Below are 18,972 nucleotides of genomic sequence, written 5' to 3' on the forward strand. Positions count from 1 at the left end.
AGGAAATAAGTATTTGATCCCTTGCTGATTTTGTAAGTTTGCCCACTGTCAAAGACATGAACAGTCTAGAATTTTTAGGCTAGTTTAATTTTACCAGTGAGAGATAGATTATATTTTAAAAAAAAATCTGAAAATCACATTGTCAAAATTATATATATTTATTTGCATTGTGCACAGAGAAATAAGTATTTGATCCCTTTGGCAAACAAGACTTAATACTTGGTGGCAAAACCCTTGTTGGCAAGCACAGCAGTCAGACGTTTTTTGTAGTTGATGATGAGGTTTGCACACGTTAGATGGAATTTTGGCCCACTCCTCTTTGCAGATCATCTGTAAATCATTAAGATTTCGAGGCTGTCGCTTGGCAACTCGGATCTTCAGCTCCCTCCATAAGTTTTCGATGGGATTAAGGTCTGGAGACTGGCTAGGCCACTCCATGACCTTAATGTGCTTCTTTTTGAGCCACTCCTTTGTTGCCTTGGCTGTATGTTTCGGGTCACTGTCGTGCTGGAAGACCCAGCCACGAGCCATTTTTAATGTCCTGGTGGAGGGAAGGAGGTGGTCACTCAGGATTTGACGGTACATGGCTCCATCAATTCTCCCATTGATGCGGTGAAGTAGTCCTGTGCCCTTAGCAGAGAAACACCCCCAAAACATAATGTTTCCACCTCCATGCTTAACAGTGGGGACGGTGTTCTTTGGGTCATAGGCAGCATTTCTCTTCCTCCAAACACGGCGAGTTGAGTTAATGCCAAAGAGCTCAATTTTAGTCTCATCTGACCACTACACCTTCTCCCAATCACTCTTAGAATCATCCAGATGTTCATTTGCAAACTTCAGACGGGCCTGTACATGTGCCTTCTTGAGCAGGGGGACCTTGCGGGCACTGTAGGATTTTAATCCATTACGGCGTAATGTGTTACCAATGGTTTTCTTGGTGACTGTGGTCCCAGCTGCCTTGAGATCATTAACAAGTTCCCCCCGTGTAGTTTTCGGCTGAGCTCTCACCTTCCTCAGGATCAAGGATAACCCACGAGGTGAGATTTTGCATGGAGCCCCAGATCGATGTCGATTGACAGTCATTTTGTATGTCTTCCATTTTCTTACTATTGCACCAACAGGTGTCTCCTTCTCACCCAGCGTCTTACTTATGGTTTTGTAGCCCATTCCAGCCTTGTGCAGGTCTATGGTCTTGTCCCTGACATCCTTAGAAAGCTCTTTGGTCTTGCCCATGTTGTAGAGGTTAGAGTCAGACTGATTAATTGAGTCTATGGACAGGAGTCTTTTATACAGGTGATCATGTAAGACAGCTGTCTTTAATGCAGGCACCAAGTTGATTTGGAGCGTGTAACTGGTCTGGAGGAGGCTGAACTCTTAATGGTTGGTAGGGGATCAAATACTTATTTCTCTGTGCACAATGCAAATAAATATATATAATTTTGACAATGTGATTTTCAGTTTTTTTTTAAATATAATCTATCTCTCACTGGTAAAATTAACCTAGCCTAAGAATTCTAGACTGTTCATGACTTTGACAGTGGGCAAACTTACAAAATCAGCAAGGGATCAAATACTTAATTCCTCCACTGTAATATATATATATATATATATATATATATATATATATATATATATATATATATGTATGTATAATACATATAATGTATTATGAGCCAGGGCTGTAGCAACAACAGCTCTGGTCATGAATGCGGTTGTAAGCAGAGCAGGACAATTAGCATTGCCCTGCTTTGTTTGATAACCATGGAAACAGGAGATAGTTATCCCCCGTCTCTATTTCAAGTCTCCCGCATGCACGGACATTCTCGTGCGGGCGCTCATGAGTCGGCTGGTGATACATTATCACCATGCCGATGCATGCTAGCCGGGGGCAAGCGCCACATCCCCCGCTGCGAGCGTACCGACAGGGTTAAAGTCAGTACGCTTGGGAGCCGAAGCTAGCTGGAGCTAGCAGAAGATGATCAGCTGAGAGCTGCCTGCCTCCCACACCACTACGACCCGGCTCACCTCTCTCTCCTCCAAGGACCTGGGCTCCTGCTACTGCCTCTGCTTCTGCTCCACCAAAGTCACGCTAAGTATCAAGTGTAGCAGCAGCTACACTTAACCCTGTCTCTCCCTGTCTCCTCCTGCTGTAATCCTTGCTTCCCTGAGTTAACCCCTTGATCTCCCTGAGTACTGTCCCAGAGTTAACCCTTGCTTCCCTGAGTTAACCCCTTGCTCTCCCTGAGTACTGTCCCTACTGTCCCAGAATTAACCCTTGCTTCCCTGAGTTAACCCCTTGCTCTCCCTGAGTACTGTCCCTACTGTCCCAGAGTCAACCCTTGCTTCCCTGAGTTAACCCCTTGCTCTCCCTGAGTACTGTCCCTACTGTCCCAGAGTTAACCCTTGCTTCCCTGAGTTAACCCCTTGCTCTCCCTGAGTACTGTCCCAGAGTTAACCCTTGCTTCCCTGAGTTAACCCCTTGCTCTCCCTGAGTACTGTCCCTACTGTCCCAGAGTTAACCCTTGCTACCCTGAGTCCGAGTTAACCCCTTGCTCTCCCTGAGTGCTGTCCCTACTCCCCCTGAGTCCCTGAGTTAACCCCTTGCTCTCCCTGAGTACTGTCCCAGAGTTAACCCTTGCTTCCCTGAGTTAACCCCTTGTTCTCCCTGAGTACTGTCCCTACTGTCCCAGAGTTAACCCTTGCTTCCCCGAGTCCCTGAGTTAACCCTTGCTTCTCTGAGTAACCCTGTGTTCCCTAAGTTACCCTGCAGTGACCCTTGACCTGCACATCCCCAGATACACAGAGACCCATTCCCCTTGTTCCTCCTTATCCCGTATTAACCCTTAGTGTATAGGGAAAGTTATATTAGGAGGGAGTGGGATAGAGATAGTGAGCATGTGAGAATCACAAGTAACTTATGTGCATTGTGTTGTAACGTAACTGTATTCATATGTATGTTTAGGTAAGTGGGTGGCGGTATAATTAGGATTGTGATACCGTGTTTATACTGTACTGTGATTAGTTACTGTATTATATATATATATGAGAGTGATTACTGTATGTTAATAAATATTACCTTTATTTACTATACGGTCTTATTCCCTTGAGTAGCCGCTAAAGCAATTAGATCGACGCTAGTATAAGGAAAAGGTAGGGAAACTAGGCATAACCCAAGTGACCCTGTTTATAAAGGCGGTAGTAATAATGGGTGTCACTAAGCAGTGAATCCCGCTATTACCCCACCCCCTTTAACATATACATACGTACATACATACCGTGTTTCCCCGAAAGTAAGACAGTGTCTTACTTTCTTTTTATCCCCAAAATCCCCACTATGTCTTACTTTCGGGGTATGTCTTATATTGCGTTGCGTTGCTCGATTTTCTAGATAGTCACTGTTCATGGTGCTGAAAGAGTTAAACTGTTTCAGCACCATGGACAGTGACTTCCGATCCCAATAAACATGAACCTGTCAAAAAAAAAGAAGTTCTGACTTACGGATAACTCCCGGCGTCTTCCTCCAGTCTGACCTCCCGGGATGACAATTCAGGCCAAGTGACAGCTCCAGCCAATCACAGGCCAAGCACAGCCTGCAGCGGTCACATGGACTGGCGCGTCATCCAGGGAGGTGGGGCCCGATGTCGAGAGGCGCGTCACCAAGGACGCGTCACCAAGGCAACGGCCGGGAAGTTCTCGGTAAGTACGAACTTTTTCTTTTTTTCACGGCATTCACTGTCGAGGGTGCTGAAAGAGTTAGCTCTTTCAGCACCTTGGACAGTGACGGGCGGCGACTAGACTCATCTCTATAATGGCGGCTGCGCGAAAATCACGCAGCCGCGCATCAGAAATACCCCCGTGTTTCCCCCGAAAGTAAGACATATGTCTTACTTTCGGGGTACGGCTTATATTAGCCGACCCCCCTGAAACCCCCGATACGTCTTACAATCGGGGGTGTCTTACTATCGGGGAAACACGGTACATACAAACATGTATGTACTAATATATACACACACATACTAGAACACATACACACACAAACACAGAGACACATACACACATATAGAAACTTACATCTCTCCTTGCTGACAGGATTACAGGTTTCTTGCAGGACGGGCTGTGACGGAGCTTCCTCCTCTGCTCTTGCTCCTTGGCTCTTGTTTCCTCCGTGTGTGTAACGAGGAGCAGAGGATAGAGCAGAGGCAGAGCCCAGTGCCGCCACCTACATGCTGGGAGGGTGCAGCGCCACTCGCACAGGTTGCACACCCCTAAGGCTGGCCCTGGTTGGAGGCTGCTAGTTTGCTCTGACAAGAGCATCCTCCAGACTCACAGATCTTCTATACTATCCTGGCAGATTGTCCCTGTATTCATTTCACTGCTCCAAAATGTCTCACCAGCCTTTTTTACTGGCTCTTCAGGGAGGAAACTGGCAGCAAAACGGGACAGTCTTAATAATGTCAGAATTGTATTTTAAACACTTTCACACCAGGGTGGTTATTTTTTTGTATCATTTTAAATAAATCCAATGGAAATTACTTTTAAGATTAACCCTTTCAGGACCAAGGGTTACTGATGCCTCAATGACCAGGTCTAAATGTAAAGTTTTGGCATACATTCTTTTAAACTGTCATAACTTTTAAACTACTTTGGATAACTTAGAAAACCAAAAATATACCTGATGTAACGAATAACACCACGTAGGCAAAAAATAAAATATATAAATCTTTATTACCCCATACGGGAGAAATTACCCACAAAAAACATACATCTAAAATACAAAAAACTAAAAACACCCCAGAAAGGAATGTGTATCACGTCCTATGGAAATGACCATGTTATAACAAGATGGTAGCATGAGACATATGAGTGAATGGCCAAAAGATCCAATATCCAAAATAATGGCAGATATGACTCAATATAATGCAGTGTATCAAATTCTACAAAGAATCTAAGTATCTAAGTAGATAGTCATTTACCCAAAGTGGACATGATAAGGAACACACTCCGATCCAAGGACCACCTCGACGCGCGTTTCGCTTCCTTCGTCAGGAGGTGAGGTATGCCTGATGATTCCCCTCTTAAGTACACCTCCAAATGAGGTGATGTGTAGCGGCGCATGACAGGTCACGCCCATCTCCACGCGTCAGACCATCCGCGTCAAGGCCGGAAGTTCGTACCTGGAGACCAGGACTCGTTCTCAGACCTGGAGACAACTTCCGGTCTGACGCCTGAGAGATCACGCGACCCGCATGCGCACTCATCAAGTACCCAGCAGGTGAAGCAGGAGGCGCACACATGAGAGGAAGGTGTCCTATATCTAGTCTTTACAACTGTCAGAAGCTATCAGTAATATACATATATATATGCGGAAAATAGCGAAGGTATCATAATAAGCGTAACATTAGTTAAGTTTAAATTACTTAACAGATAACCATATAAATATATAAATATAAGTATACACGACTGACCACAAATACCCCATACATATAAAAATAATGAAATATGATTAAACACAACATATAAATCCAACCTAACCAATTATGTGTATGTAAATCCCATTACAAATAATATTTAATAATATAAAAGAGGACCAGAAAAAGGACCAGACCCAAATATATATAATAATGTAAAGTGCACAGTGGTAGGTAATTGGATTCATAGATGCTGATCCCAGACGAAACCCATAACAATAAATCACGGGTACCGATCAGGATGAGCAGCACGGATCCAAAAATAAGGTGAAATAAAATAACACTACATTACAAACACATAAATAAATAACTATATAATATATATACAAAAAAATGATATAAAAATAAATTATAAAGTTAAATTAATAGTATAGTACAAACATATTTATACATAAATAACAACCAATCATATCCATATATGTATCAAAATCAACTCAAAATTCATAATATCAATATATCCATAAATGTATACATAATAAATATCAATAAATAATATACAATCAGTGTAAATGTACAAAAGAACTACCGTGACCAAAATTTATTATAATAGGACAGTGTGCATACATATCATACACACATATAAATATATAATCCATATAACCACTCATACATGTATAAAGCCGTACACCTACAATTCCCACAAATACAGCCATGTATTATATTAGTAGTATTAATATTAATATTAACATTTTAAAATCTTCGCATCTTCCTGATATGATCATCAGTACTCATCAATTACTTTCTCTTTTCTCGATATCACTCTCGACAGCATTCCAATATATCGACACTAACAGCAAAATTAAAAATAGCATTAGTCTTACACATAGTATTTTACAAAAAGGATGCAAAACTTTGTGATTCGTTCAAACCCCTAGGGGACATGGTATCCAAGGTAACAATCCATTTCAATTCCTTTCTCATTAAGTCCTTCCCAATATCCCCCCCGCGGTTCCCAGCATAAATCCGGTCAATGCCCTTAACTTTCAATAATCTCCAATTACTATCATGGAACTCCTTAAAGTGCCTTGCAAGAGGCTTACTCCTGTCACCAAAAAGGGCCTCATCAAATCCAACCTGTCTATATTGAATGCCCTTAATGTCCCTAATGTGTTCCATTATCCGTATTTTTTAATCCCTTGAAGTCATTCCTATGTAAATCTTATTACAAGGACAACGTGCATGGTAGATTACATTTTTGGTATTACAGTTAATGAAGTGTACAATTTTATAGACTTTGGTACAGTCTGAGCCAGAAAATGAATCCGTTCTCTCCATACTTGGACAAGCGCCACATTTACCACATGACACGTTGCCCCATTTGGGCCCCCTTGATCCAAAAAGATATTTGTTGGATGTGGAAGGAACATAATGACTCCTAACCAATATATCACGAAGGTTAGGACTGCGCCGCGGTGTCATAGCCGGAACAGGGGTGATAATTGTTGATAAACGTTTATCGGTTTTTAAAATCGACCAATGTTTATTAAAAATCCCTCGCATGATGTTCCATTGCTTATTGTACCCTGATATGTATCTTACCACATTATCTGCATCTTTTCTTCCTTTCACTTGGGATTTGAATAGATCAGTTCTGGTCTTTGTTTTGGCATGCTCATATTCACGCTTCACGTCTAATTCCTGATAACCTCTATTGAGAAATCTGTTCATCAGATCCTTGGATCGATGCTCAAACCCTTCCTCAGTGGAGCAAATCCTCCTAGCCCGAAGGAATTGTCCCCTTGGGATAGCCCTAATGATATGTTTAGGGTGGGAGGAGTCAGCTGTTAAGTAAGAATTCACAGAAGTGGTTTTTCTAAAAATATCGGTGTAGAGCTTACCATCAGCCTCCACCTTTATCTTTAGGTCCAAAAAATCGATTTCAGTCTTACTGTACTTGCTCACGAGTTTAATCCCTATTTCATTGATGTTCAGATGGTTTAGGAAATGGTTGAGCTCATCCTCAGTCCCCTGCCAAATGAACAAAACATCATCGATGAAACGTCTCCATGATACCACTTGCCACTCATTATCATATGTTGTCAAAGATCTTTCCCAAAATCCCATGAATAAATTTGCATAGGATGGGGCGCAAGTTGCCCCCATCGCTGTGCCTCGATTTTGTACGTAGAATTTATCCTTAAAAACAAAGAAATTATGTCTCAGTACATAGTCTAACAGTTCTAAGATGAGCTCAACCATTTCACATACCAAGTTTTTTCTGACCCGTCATGCGCCGCTACACATCACCTCATTTGGAGGTGTACTTAAGAGGGGAATCATCAGGCATACCTCACCTCCTGACGAAGGAAGCGAAACGCGCGTCGAGGTGGTCCTTGGATCGGAGTGTGTTCCTTATCATGTCCACTTTGGGTAAATGACTATCTACTTAGATACTTAGATTGTTTGTAGAATTTGATACACTGCATTATATTGAGTCATATCTGCCATTATTTTGGATATTGGATCTTTTGGCCATTCACTCATATGTCTCATGCTATCATCTTGTTATAACATGGTCATTTCCATAGGACGTGATACACATTCCTTTCTGGGGTGTTTTTAGTTTTTTGTATTTTAGATGTATGTTTTTTGTGGGTAATTTCTCCCGTATGGGGTAATAAAGATTTATATATTTTATTTTTTGCCTACGTGGTGTTATTCGTTACATCAGGTATATTTTTGGTTTTCTGATATATTATGTCATACCTGATGGTTTGACTTATGCTTCAAGTACAATTTCTGTTGATACTTTGGATAACTTAACCATTTTTTTAGTTGTTTTTTTTTTTATACAACAAATCACGCTTTCAAAAAATAAATTTTTTTTACTACATATGCAACACATATTTTATATTACAAACAAATAATTGATCAAAAAAGTGAAAAAAAATATTTTTTGGCATTTCCAATTTTTTGAAAATTTTAATCAAGGCCTAAAACATAGTAAGCTACTTCTCCTAAGTTTCAGGATACCACGAAAATGCTCACAACCCTTTCTTTTGTCATGTTATAGCATCCAGAATCACAGATTCTATTTACTTTTAGTTTGCATTTTTTGCATGAACCATTTTATCACACCACACTGCCTTTGCGATAAACCTGTGATACCAAAACATCAAAAGTGGCCAGCAGAATACACCATGGAGTAAAGTAGACGACTTATGGTATTCAAGAAGGAGCGTATTAGAAAATTGGCACTTTGAATTTTTTTTCTAATTTTGTTAAAAGATGACAAAAAAAATTTAAATGGGCACTATTTATTTTACTATGCTGTCAACTCAGTTGCATTTTTCTTGTACACACCACACATCATGGTAAAAAAAAATCACCATATTAACTATACGGCAACTTCTGCTGAGTAAAACGATACCCCACTTTTGCATGTACCCGCTTTTTGGCCATGTTATGACGCCCAGAGGGAAACATGTACCTTTTATGCTGGGTTCACACGACCTATTTTCAGACGTAAACGAGGCGTATTATGCCTCGTTTTACGTCTGAAAATAGGGCTACAATACGTCGGCAAACATCTGCCCATTCATTTGAATGGGTTTGCCGACGTACTGTGCAGACGACCTGTTATTTACGCGTCGTCATTTGACAGCTGTCAAACGACGACACGTAAAAATACAGGCTCGTCGAAAGAAGTGCAGGACTTCTTTGGACGTTTTTTGGAGCTGTTTTCTCATAGACTTCAATGAAAACAGCTCCAAAAACGGACGTAAAAAACGCTGCGAAAACGGCGCGAAAAACGCCACGAAAAATGCGAGTTGGTCAAAAAACGTCTGAAAAGCAGGGTCTGTTTTCCCTTGAAAACAGCTCTGGATTTTCAGACGTTTTTGGTCACTACGTGTGCACATACCCTTAACGTTCAAGTTGCATTTTTTGCATGAACCATTTTTTTATGCCACCCTGTCTTTTTATTCCACCTAAGGAGTAAAAACATCAGAAGTGACCAAAAAAATTCTCCACTTATAGTGTTCAAGGAGGGGTCTAATGGAAAAATTGCACTTTTTAAAAATTTTTTCCAGAAAGCAAAAGTTATTCCACCCACCCTCGTCAGTATAAGTGGCTATGTTTGTATGAAAACACAAAATAAGGAAAAAAAAATTCAAAGAATGATGGCATATATTTCTAAAGTTGCTGATGGGAATTACCAGCGGACCTCAGTGTGGTAGGTTCTATGGTATTCAATGAGACACAGGAGTGGCAGGGAAGGGCAATCATACAGAGTATCCCTCCTTTTGCCTCTTTTGGTGCAGTCACAGCATTTTCTCTGTGGATATTTTTGGTTTGCTGTTGCAGGGATAGGTGCCACAAAGTGCCGCTCTGTGAGCCTACGCACTTTCTCTGATTCCATGGGAAGAGTGGGGCCTCTGGTAGTAAACAGGATTTTTTCAAAAATAACATCCTGATACGTCAGAAATGTCTGCGTGGCACCTGACTGTTTATACAGGACATGTGAATTGTACACTGCCATCTGCAATATGTAGATAGACAATTTTCTTATACCAGGTATAAGATCTGCGCATTACTTCATATGGCTTCAAGACGTGGTCAAAGAGGCCGACCCCACCCATGTTTTTGTTGTAATCAATAATACATATGGGTTTCTGAATTTTATTGGATGACCTCTTTTCTTTAGTTGGCATAGTGGCATCAGTGTGCACAGTAGTCAACATGAACACGTCTTTCTTATCGCGATAGTGAAGCGCTAGCATATTGCAGCAACGGAGAGCATCAGATTCCCACTTTTGAAGGTTTTTCCTCTTTAGACCAACTGGAAATTTCTTTCTTTTATGGCGGATAGTACCACAGCCCCTGTATTGGCCGCTTGGAGTCTTAGGAATAGGGGGATGCCCGAATAATAGTTGTCCACATATAACTTGTAGCCTTTGTGGAGCAATCAGCCCATTAACTCCTAAAACAATCTTGAGACTTGTTCTGATTTCTGGTGAGAAGCCTTGAAGATCTATCTGACTGCCCTTCCCCTGGTAGACACGAAAATCCAATATATAGCCAGTGTTGCTTTCGCGTAGCTTATACAATTTGATTCCATATCTGCCACGTTTTGAAGGGATATACTATTTAAAATAGAGTCTGCCCTTACATTTTGTAGCGTCCATGGCTGCGGGCCATCGGGTTCACTCACCACCCAACGCCCGCAGCCATGGATCTGTGAGCACTGGTCCTAGTCTCCCTCCTAGGAGACGCCAGCGCTCACTTCCGCTCCGTTCGGCTGTGTCCCGAAGGGTGCGCGCGCACGCTCGTGCCCGGTCTTAAAGGGCCAGTGCGCACAATAAGGAAATCGTCATCATCATCAACTGCCACGATTTCCTGGTCTATAAGAAGGCCCCTGGCCTTCTAATCCTTGCCTGAGCGTTGTTAGTTTTCCCAGTATGTCTTGCAAATGGTCCCTTAGTGTTTCCCGTTCCTGTTGTTACCCGTACCTTGTTCCCCGTTCCTGTTTCCCGAGATTTGCCTTAGTAACAAGTCGTGCCACATCCAGAGGAATCTGCCACGTCCTGTGTCATCTGCCACGTCCAGAGGAACCTGCCACGTCCTGTGTCATCTACCACGTCTGGAGGAATCCGCCACGTCCTGAGTCATCTGCCACGTCCAGAGGAATCTGCCACGTCCTGTGTCATCTGCCACGTCCGGAGGAACCCGCCACGTCCTGTGTCATCTGCCACGTCTGGAGGAATCTGCCACGTCCTGTGTCATCTGCCACGTCTGGAGGAATCTGCCACGTCCTGTGTCATCTGCCATATCTGGAGCAATCCGCCACATCCTGTGTCATCTGCCACGTCCAGAGGAATCTGCCACGTCTGGAGGAATCCGCCACGTCTGGCGCAACTTGCGGATCCTGTGTCATCCGCCACGTTTGGCGCCATCTGCTGCACCCATCTCATCTGTGCCAGAGCTGCAGCCACCATCTGGACTATTCAGGTACCCTTGTGCGGGACATTGTATTTCTGGGGTGTCCTGTTGTTTGGCCAGCTGCCTCCCTGCTGCGGCGGTACGGCCTAGTGGGTCCACTAACCCGCTCCGTGATAGTACACTCAGGCCATGGACCCCACTGGTCAACCTGAGACGTTGACTACACAAGCCATGCTGGCTGAGATGGAGGATCTCCAGTCATGACAAGACCAGCTCCTCCTGTCGGTGAACGCCATAGCCCATCGGCTGCTTGCTCCAACCACAGTCATCACCGCACCCGTTCCTGCGGTTCCGCCTGCCACACTTCCTGTCTGTACCGGTACCAACCCGCTGTGTTTCTTGCCGCTACCTCCACGCTATGACGGAGATCCGAGGTCCTGCAGGGGATTTTTGAATCAGTGCCTGATCCATTTCAGACTTCATGCCAGGTCCTTCTGTTCGGATGACGTCAGGATCGCCTTCATCATCTCTCTCCTTACCGGCAAAGCCCTGGCATGGGCCAATCCTCTGTGGGAACATCAGGGACCAGAGACCCGGGACTTGCAGTGCCTCTTACAGAACTTCCGCTTGATCTTTGAGGAACCTGGGAGAGTTTCTTCGGCTGCTGCATCCTTGCTGACGCTACACCAGGGAGACCTCTCCGTGGGCGAGTATGCCATTCAGTTCCGTATCGTGGCTGCTGAATTGACCTGGAACAACGAGGCTTTGGTGGCTACATTCTGGCAGGGACTGTCTTCAGGGATCATGGACGAGCTTTCTACTCGCGATCTGCCATCTACCCTGGACGATCTTGTCCTACTCGCCTCCCGTGTCGACATGAGGATCCGGGAACGTTCCCAAGAGGTTCTCCGGGGGAGAGAACTTCCCAGGCTGGATTCTGCTGTCCCGCAATCCTCCTCAGTCGTCCCACCAGAGGACCCGATGCAGAGTAATTATGTTAAATTGTCTACCCAGGAGAAACAACGCAGACGCACTTCTGGACTTTGTCTGTATTGCGGCCATGGAGGTCATATTGTGCGTCTGCGTCCCCAGAGGCCGGAGAGACCCCATTGCCTAGGATTGGTTGGAGAGACAACCCTAGGTGGAATGGAATCTAACAGAGGATTCGCTTCCAAATTGACTATTCCTGTGACCCTGGTATCCGGCGACAGGACGCATCAAGTCTCTGCCTATCTTGACTCTGGCTCTGCTGCAAACTTCATCCAGAAAGAGCTTGTGGATCATCTTCAGTTGCCCACAGTTCCCCTGGAGACATCTTTGGCTGTTGCCTCAGTTAATGGGCTGCCTCTGCCTGATCCCATCATCTCTAAAACCAAGCAGTTGAAGCTCCAGCTTGGAGTACTTCATTCTGAATTTATTTCTTTCCTTGTTTTGCCCAAGGCCATCAATCCTGTTCTGCTGGGCCTGCCTTGGCTTCGACTACATGCCCCAGTCCTGGACTGGAATTCTGGAGAGGTTCTCCAATGGGGCTCCAAGTGCCATGGTCGTTATCTGTTGCAGATCCATCCTGTCAAGCCTTCTCTGCCTCAGTCGCTGTCGGGACTGCCTCCCCATTTTGCTCAGTATGCAGATGTTTTCAGCAAAAGGGAGGCTGATACGCTGCCTCCACATCGCACCTATGAGTGCCCCATTGAACTGATTCCTAATGCCTCTCTTCCCCGTGGACGGGTATATCCTCTCTCCTTGCCTGAGTCTCTATCCATGTCTGCCTATATAAAGGAGAATCTGGAGAGGGGTTTTATACGAAAATCTTCCTCCCCGGCCAGGGCTGGATTCTTCTTCGTTAAAAAGAAGGATGGATCCCTTCGTCCCTGCATTGACTACAGGGGCCTCAACCTGATCACAGTCAAGAACAAATACACGTTGCCACTCATCCCTGAGCTATTTGATCGCATTCGAGGGGCCAAAATTTTTTCTAAGCTAGACCTGCGTGGGGCTTACAATCTAGTCCGGATTCGCCGGGGTGATGAATGGAATACGGCATTTAACACCCGGGACGGGCACTATGAATACCTGGTGATGCCCTTTGGACTGTGTAACGCTCCCGCAGTGTTTCAGGAGTCCGTTAACGACATCTTCCGAGATCTACTCTATGTCTGTGTTGTTGTTTATCTCGATGATATTTTGATTTTCTCCCCAGATCAGACGACTCATCGGAGGCATGTCCGTCAGGTTCTACTACGGTTAAGGGAGAATCATTTAAACGCCAAGCTGGAGAAGTGCGTCTTTGAGAAGAGTTCTCTGCCCTTCCTGGGCTACATCATCTCGGATCAAGGCCTCAAGATGGATCCTGAGAAAGTGAAGGCTGTCCTGGAGTGGCCACGTCCCCAAGGCTTAAGGGCCATACAGCGGTTCCTGGGATTCGTCAATTTCTACCGGCATTTTATTCCTAACTTCTCTTCTCTGACGTCTCCCATCTCGACCCTTACCAAGAAGGGTGTGAACGCCAAAGTGTGGACTCCAGAAGCAGAGTCCGCATTTATTAGCCTCAAGAGAGCCTTCACTTTAGCCTCGATCCTCCATCATCCTGACGTATCTCGGCAGTTCTCTCTGGAAGTGGACGCTTCCTCTGTCGGTGCAGATGCACTTCTGTTCCAGAGGATCTCCAAAGGAAAGGCAGTAGTATGTGGCTACTACTCTAGACTGTTTTCTGCTGCTGAGTGCAAATACTCCATTGGAGATAGGGAGCTGCTGGCCATCAAATTGGCTCTGGAGGAGTGGAGACATCTTCTGGAGGGCGCTGCTCACCCCATCCTGATCTTCACCGACCACAAGAACCTCACTTACCTTCAGTCCGCTCAAAGACTGAATCCTCGTCAAGCCAGGTGGTCGCTGTTCTTCACCCGTTTTCTGTTTGTGCTCCACTACTGTCCCGCGGACAAGAATGTGAGGGCCGATTCCCTGTCCAGATCATTTGAGACGGAAGACACGGTGGAGTCCCTTCAGACCATCATAGACCTGTCCTGCATTGTCACTGCTAATCCTCTGCAGGTTAGAGACATCCCTCCTGGGAGGACTTTTGTTCGGTTGCAGACAGGAGAAGAATTCTCCGCTGGGGACATAGTTCTAAACTTGCTGGGCACGCCGGTGTCCGTAAAACCCGAGACCTGATTGCTCGTCACTTTTGGTGGCCCAAGCTACCTAAGGATGTTCTGGACTTTGTCTCTTCTTGCACGGTGTGTGCCTCTAACAAAGTGACTCACTCCAAGCGTGCCGGTCTGCTTCAACCTCTACCTGTACCCAATGCCCCCTGGCAGCACCATTGCGATGGACTTCGTCACAGACCTTCCCGCCTCAGCAGGATGTAACACTGTCTGGGTGGTGGTGGACCGGTTCTCTAAGATGGCTCATTTTATCCCGCTGTCCGGCCTACCTTCTGCTCCTCGTCTGGCAAGTCTCTTCATTCAGCACATCTTCCGCTTGCATGGCTTGCCTCTTCACATTGTGTCCGACCGGGGGGGTTCAGTTTACCTCAAGGTTCTGGAGAGCCCTCTGTAAACTCCTGGATGTGAGATTGGACTTTTCCTCTGCCTATCACCCCCAGTCCAATGGGCAAGTTGAGAGGATCAACCAGATCATGGAGAATTATCTCCACCACTTCATCTCTTCACAGCACGATAACTGGGTACAGCTTCTTCCATGGGCCGAATTTTCGAACAACAACCACACTAGTGAGTCCACCACTTCCACTCCATTTCACATCGTGTACAGTCAACATCCTAGAGTCCCTCTTCCTGTATCAACTTCATCTCAGGTACCAACTGCTGACTCTGCATATGGGGACTTCCTGCAAATCTGGCAACAGACCCAGTCCTTTATTTTGCTGGCGGTAGATCGCATGAAGCGTAAGGCGGATACTAGGAGAAGAGTGATGCCTCAGTATCTTCCTGGGACTAAAGTCTGGCTGTCTTCTCGGAACATTCGCTTAAGGGTGCCTTCATACAAGTTCGCTCTCAGGTTCCTTGGTCCTTTTGAGATCCTGCAACAAATCAACCCTGTCTCCTATAAGCTGCGGCTGCCTACTACCCTCAGAATCTCTAACTCCTTCCATGTGTCCCTCCTGAAACCAGTGGTACTGAACCGCTACAGCAAGACTTCTAGTTCCACAGTTGTTCCCAGCGGTCCCTCGGATATATTTGCGGTAAAGGAGGTCCTGGACTGTAAAAGGGTAGGAGGAAGGACTTTCTATTTGGTGGACTGGAGAGGGTTTGGTCCTGAGGAGAGGTCCTGGGAGCCAGAAGAGAACCTCAGCACCCCTGCTCTTATTAAAAAGTTCCTCTCTCACTCTGGCCCCAAGAAGAGGGGGTGTAAAAGGGGGGATACTGTAGCGTCCATGGCCGCGGGCCGTCGGGTTCACTCACCTCCCGACGCCCGCAGCCATGGATCTGTGAGGACTGGTCCTCATCTCCCTCCTAGGACGCCAGCGCTCACTTCCGCTCCGTTCGGCTGTGTCCCGAAGGGTGCGCGCGCACGCTCGCGCCCGGTCTTAAAGGGCCAGTGTGCGCAATAAGGAAATCGTCATCATCATCAACTGCCACGATTTCCTGGTCTATAAGAAGGCCCCTGACCTTCTATTCCTTGCCTGAGCGTTGTTAGTTTTCCCAGTCTGTCTTGCAAATGGTCCCTTAGTGTTTCCCGTTCCTGTTGTTACCCGTACCTTGTTCCCCGTTCCTGTTTCCCGTGCTTTGCCTTAGTATCAAGTCGTGCCACGTCCAGAGGAATCTACCACGTCCTGTGTCATCTGCCACGTCCAGAGGAACCTGCCCCGTCCTGTGTCATCTGCCACGTCTGGAGTAATCCGCCACGTCCTGTGTCATCTGCCACGTCCAGAGGAATCTGCCACGTCCAGAGGAACCTGCCACGTCCAGAGGAACCTGCCACGTCAGGAGTAATCCGCCACGTCCTGTGTCATCTGCCACGTCCAGAGGAATCTGCCACGTCCAGAGGAATCTGCCACATCCAGAGGAACCTGCCCCGTCCTGTGTCATCTGCCACGTCTGGAGGAATCCGCCATGTCTGGCGCAACTTGCGGCTCCTGTGTCATCCGCCACGTTTGGCGCCATCTGCTGCACCCATCTCATCTGTGCCAGAGCTGCGGACTATTCAGGTACCCTTGTGCGGGACATTGTATTTCTGGGGTGTCCTGTTGTTTGGCCAGCTGCCTCCCGGCTGCGGCGGTACGGCCTAGTGGGTCCACTAACCCGCTCCGTGACACATTTTACCAGGGATTCATCAATTGACAAATTTTGGCTTGGAGCATACAGATTCAGAAATATTTGAGAAAAATGCTTTAAAAGAGGCCGAATCTTGTACAAACTATTTTATTCTGGGGATTAATTTGGGGGGCACTGACTATTGTCATTATAGTGAAGAAATTGTAACAAAATCTCATAACGGGTTCTTAGCATAACTTTGGCAAAACCCGGGGTCCCATGTATGGGGCTTTCTTCAAAGTAGGATTATATGGGTTTTTTGTTTTTTGACAATGCCCATTATTAGTGTAAGCATCAGAAACTTTTCAACTTCATTTTTATTTGTGGATGTCCATTTTCCTACCCATGCGTAGTAGGAGGACGGGTTGGCAGCTGTCAGCTTAGATGTTTGTCTGTTGAGCAAATAGATTAAATATATTGTCGTAAAAAAAAAGATGAAAAAAGTCTAAAGGGCCAAAATCTGTAACATCAACTGTTACGCCAGGGTCAATAGTAAATTCAGGAACAAAAGGGGTGCCAGTACTTGGGGGTTCCCAATGTAGAGCCAACTCCTCAAGGACTTCAGGGTCTTGGCCATGTACCACTTCCATCTGCCTTTGCGCTTCTGCGCTAGTACAAGGCTGACTTTTTCTACATTTTGGCTCTGGCTTTCGCCCTTTTTGCACTGGGGCCAGACATAGCACTGTCATCAGAGCTTTCTGTGTCGCTTCTATCAAAGCCTTCAAAGACAATGTCGCTTTCTGAACTTTGTTCACTGTCCATGCATAATATTGAATAAGCCTGTTCCACTGAAAACTTCTTGTGTGACATCCTTATTGGTTTACAATTTTTTTTATCTGTTCAACTTTTTTGTACTTTTTAAGTTCACGCTATTAAGTAATAACAGCACCTCTTTTTTATAATTACACTAAATAGTTAATATATCAATTAACTTAATTAACCCCTTCAGGACTGAGCCTGTTTTGGCCTTCAGGACGAAGCCGATTTTTCAAATCGGACATGTGTCACTTTATGTGGCAATAACTCCGGAATGCTTTTGCCTATCCAAGTGATTCTGAGATTGTTTTCTCATGACATATTGTACTTTATGTTAGGGAAAAAATTTGGTCGATAAATTCAATATTTATTTGTAAAAAACACCAAGATTTAGAGAAAATTAGCAAAAATTTGCATTTTTCTAAATTTAAATGCATCTACTTGTAAAACAGATAGTAATACCACACAAAATACTTACTATTTTATATTTTCCATATGTCTACTTTATGTTTGCATCGTTTTTTGAACATTCTTTTATTTTTCTAGGACGTTTCAAGGCTTAGAACTTTAGCAGCAATTTCTCATATTTTCAAGAAAATTTCAAAAGCCTATTTTTTCAGGGACCAGTTCAGTTCTGAAGTGGCTTTGAGGGCCTAATATATTAGAAAGTCCCCATAAATCACCCAATTTTGAAAACTGCACCCCTCAAAGTATTGAAAACAGCATTCGGAAAGTGTTTTAACCCTTTAGGCGTTTCACAGGAATTAAAGCAAAGTAGAGGTGAAATTTACAAATTTCATTTTTTTTTTTCGAAAATTAATTTGTAATACATTTTTTCTGTACCACAGAAGGTTTAACCCAAGAAATGCAACTCTATATTTATTGCCCAGATTCTGCAGTTTTTAGAAATATCCCATATGTGGTCCTAGTGCGGTAATGGACTGAAACACCGGCCTCAGAAGCAAAGAAGCACCTAGTGGATTTTGGGGCCTCCTTTTTTTAGAATATATTTTAGGTACCTTGTCAGGTTTGAATAGGTCTTGTGGTACCAAAACAGTAAAGACCCCCCAAAAGTGACCCCATTTTGGAAACTATACCCCTCAAGGAATTTATCTATGGGTATAGTTAGCATTTTGAACCCACAGTTTTTTTGCTAAATTTATTTGAATTAGTATGTGAAGATGAAAATCTACTTTTTGGGTGAAAAAACGTAAAAATGTTAAATTTTTACAAGGACTAAAGTAGAAAAAACACTCCAACATATGTAAACCAATTTCTTACGATTATTGCAATACCCAATATGTGGTAATAAGCTGCTGTTTGGACCCACAGCAGGCCTCAGAAGAGAAGGAGCACCATTTGGATTTTGGATTTCTGATTTTGCTGGAATAGTTTTCAGTGCCGTGTCACGTTTGCAATGCACTGGAGAGATGAAAACCGTGGAAACCCCCCAATAGTGACCCAATTTTGGAAACTACACCCCTCAATGAATTTTTCTAGGGGTAAAGTTAGCATTTTGACCCCACATTTGTTTTTCTGAAGTCATTGGAATTAGTCTGTAAAGGTAGAAATCGACTTTTTTTCTGTAAGAACTT

This window comes from Rhinoderma darwinii, chromosome 2 (assembly GCF_050947455.1).
Source record: "Rhinoderma darwinii isolate aRhiDar2 chromosome 2, aRhiDar2.hap1, whole genome shotgun sequence".
In the NCBI taxonomy this organism is placed as follows: Eukaryota; Metazoa; Chordata; class Amphibia; order Anura; family Rhinodermatidae; genus Rhinoderma; species Rhinoderma darwinii.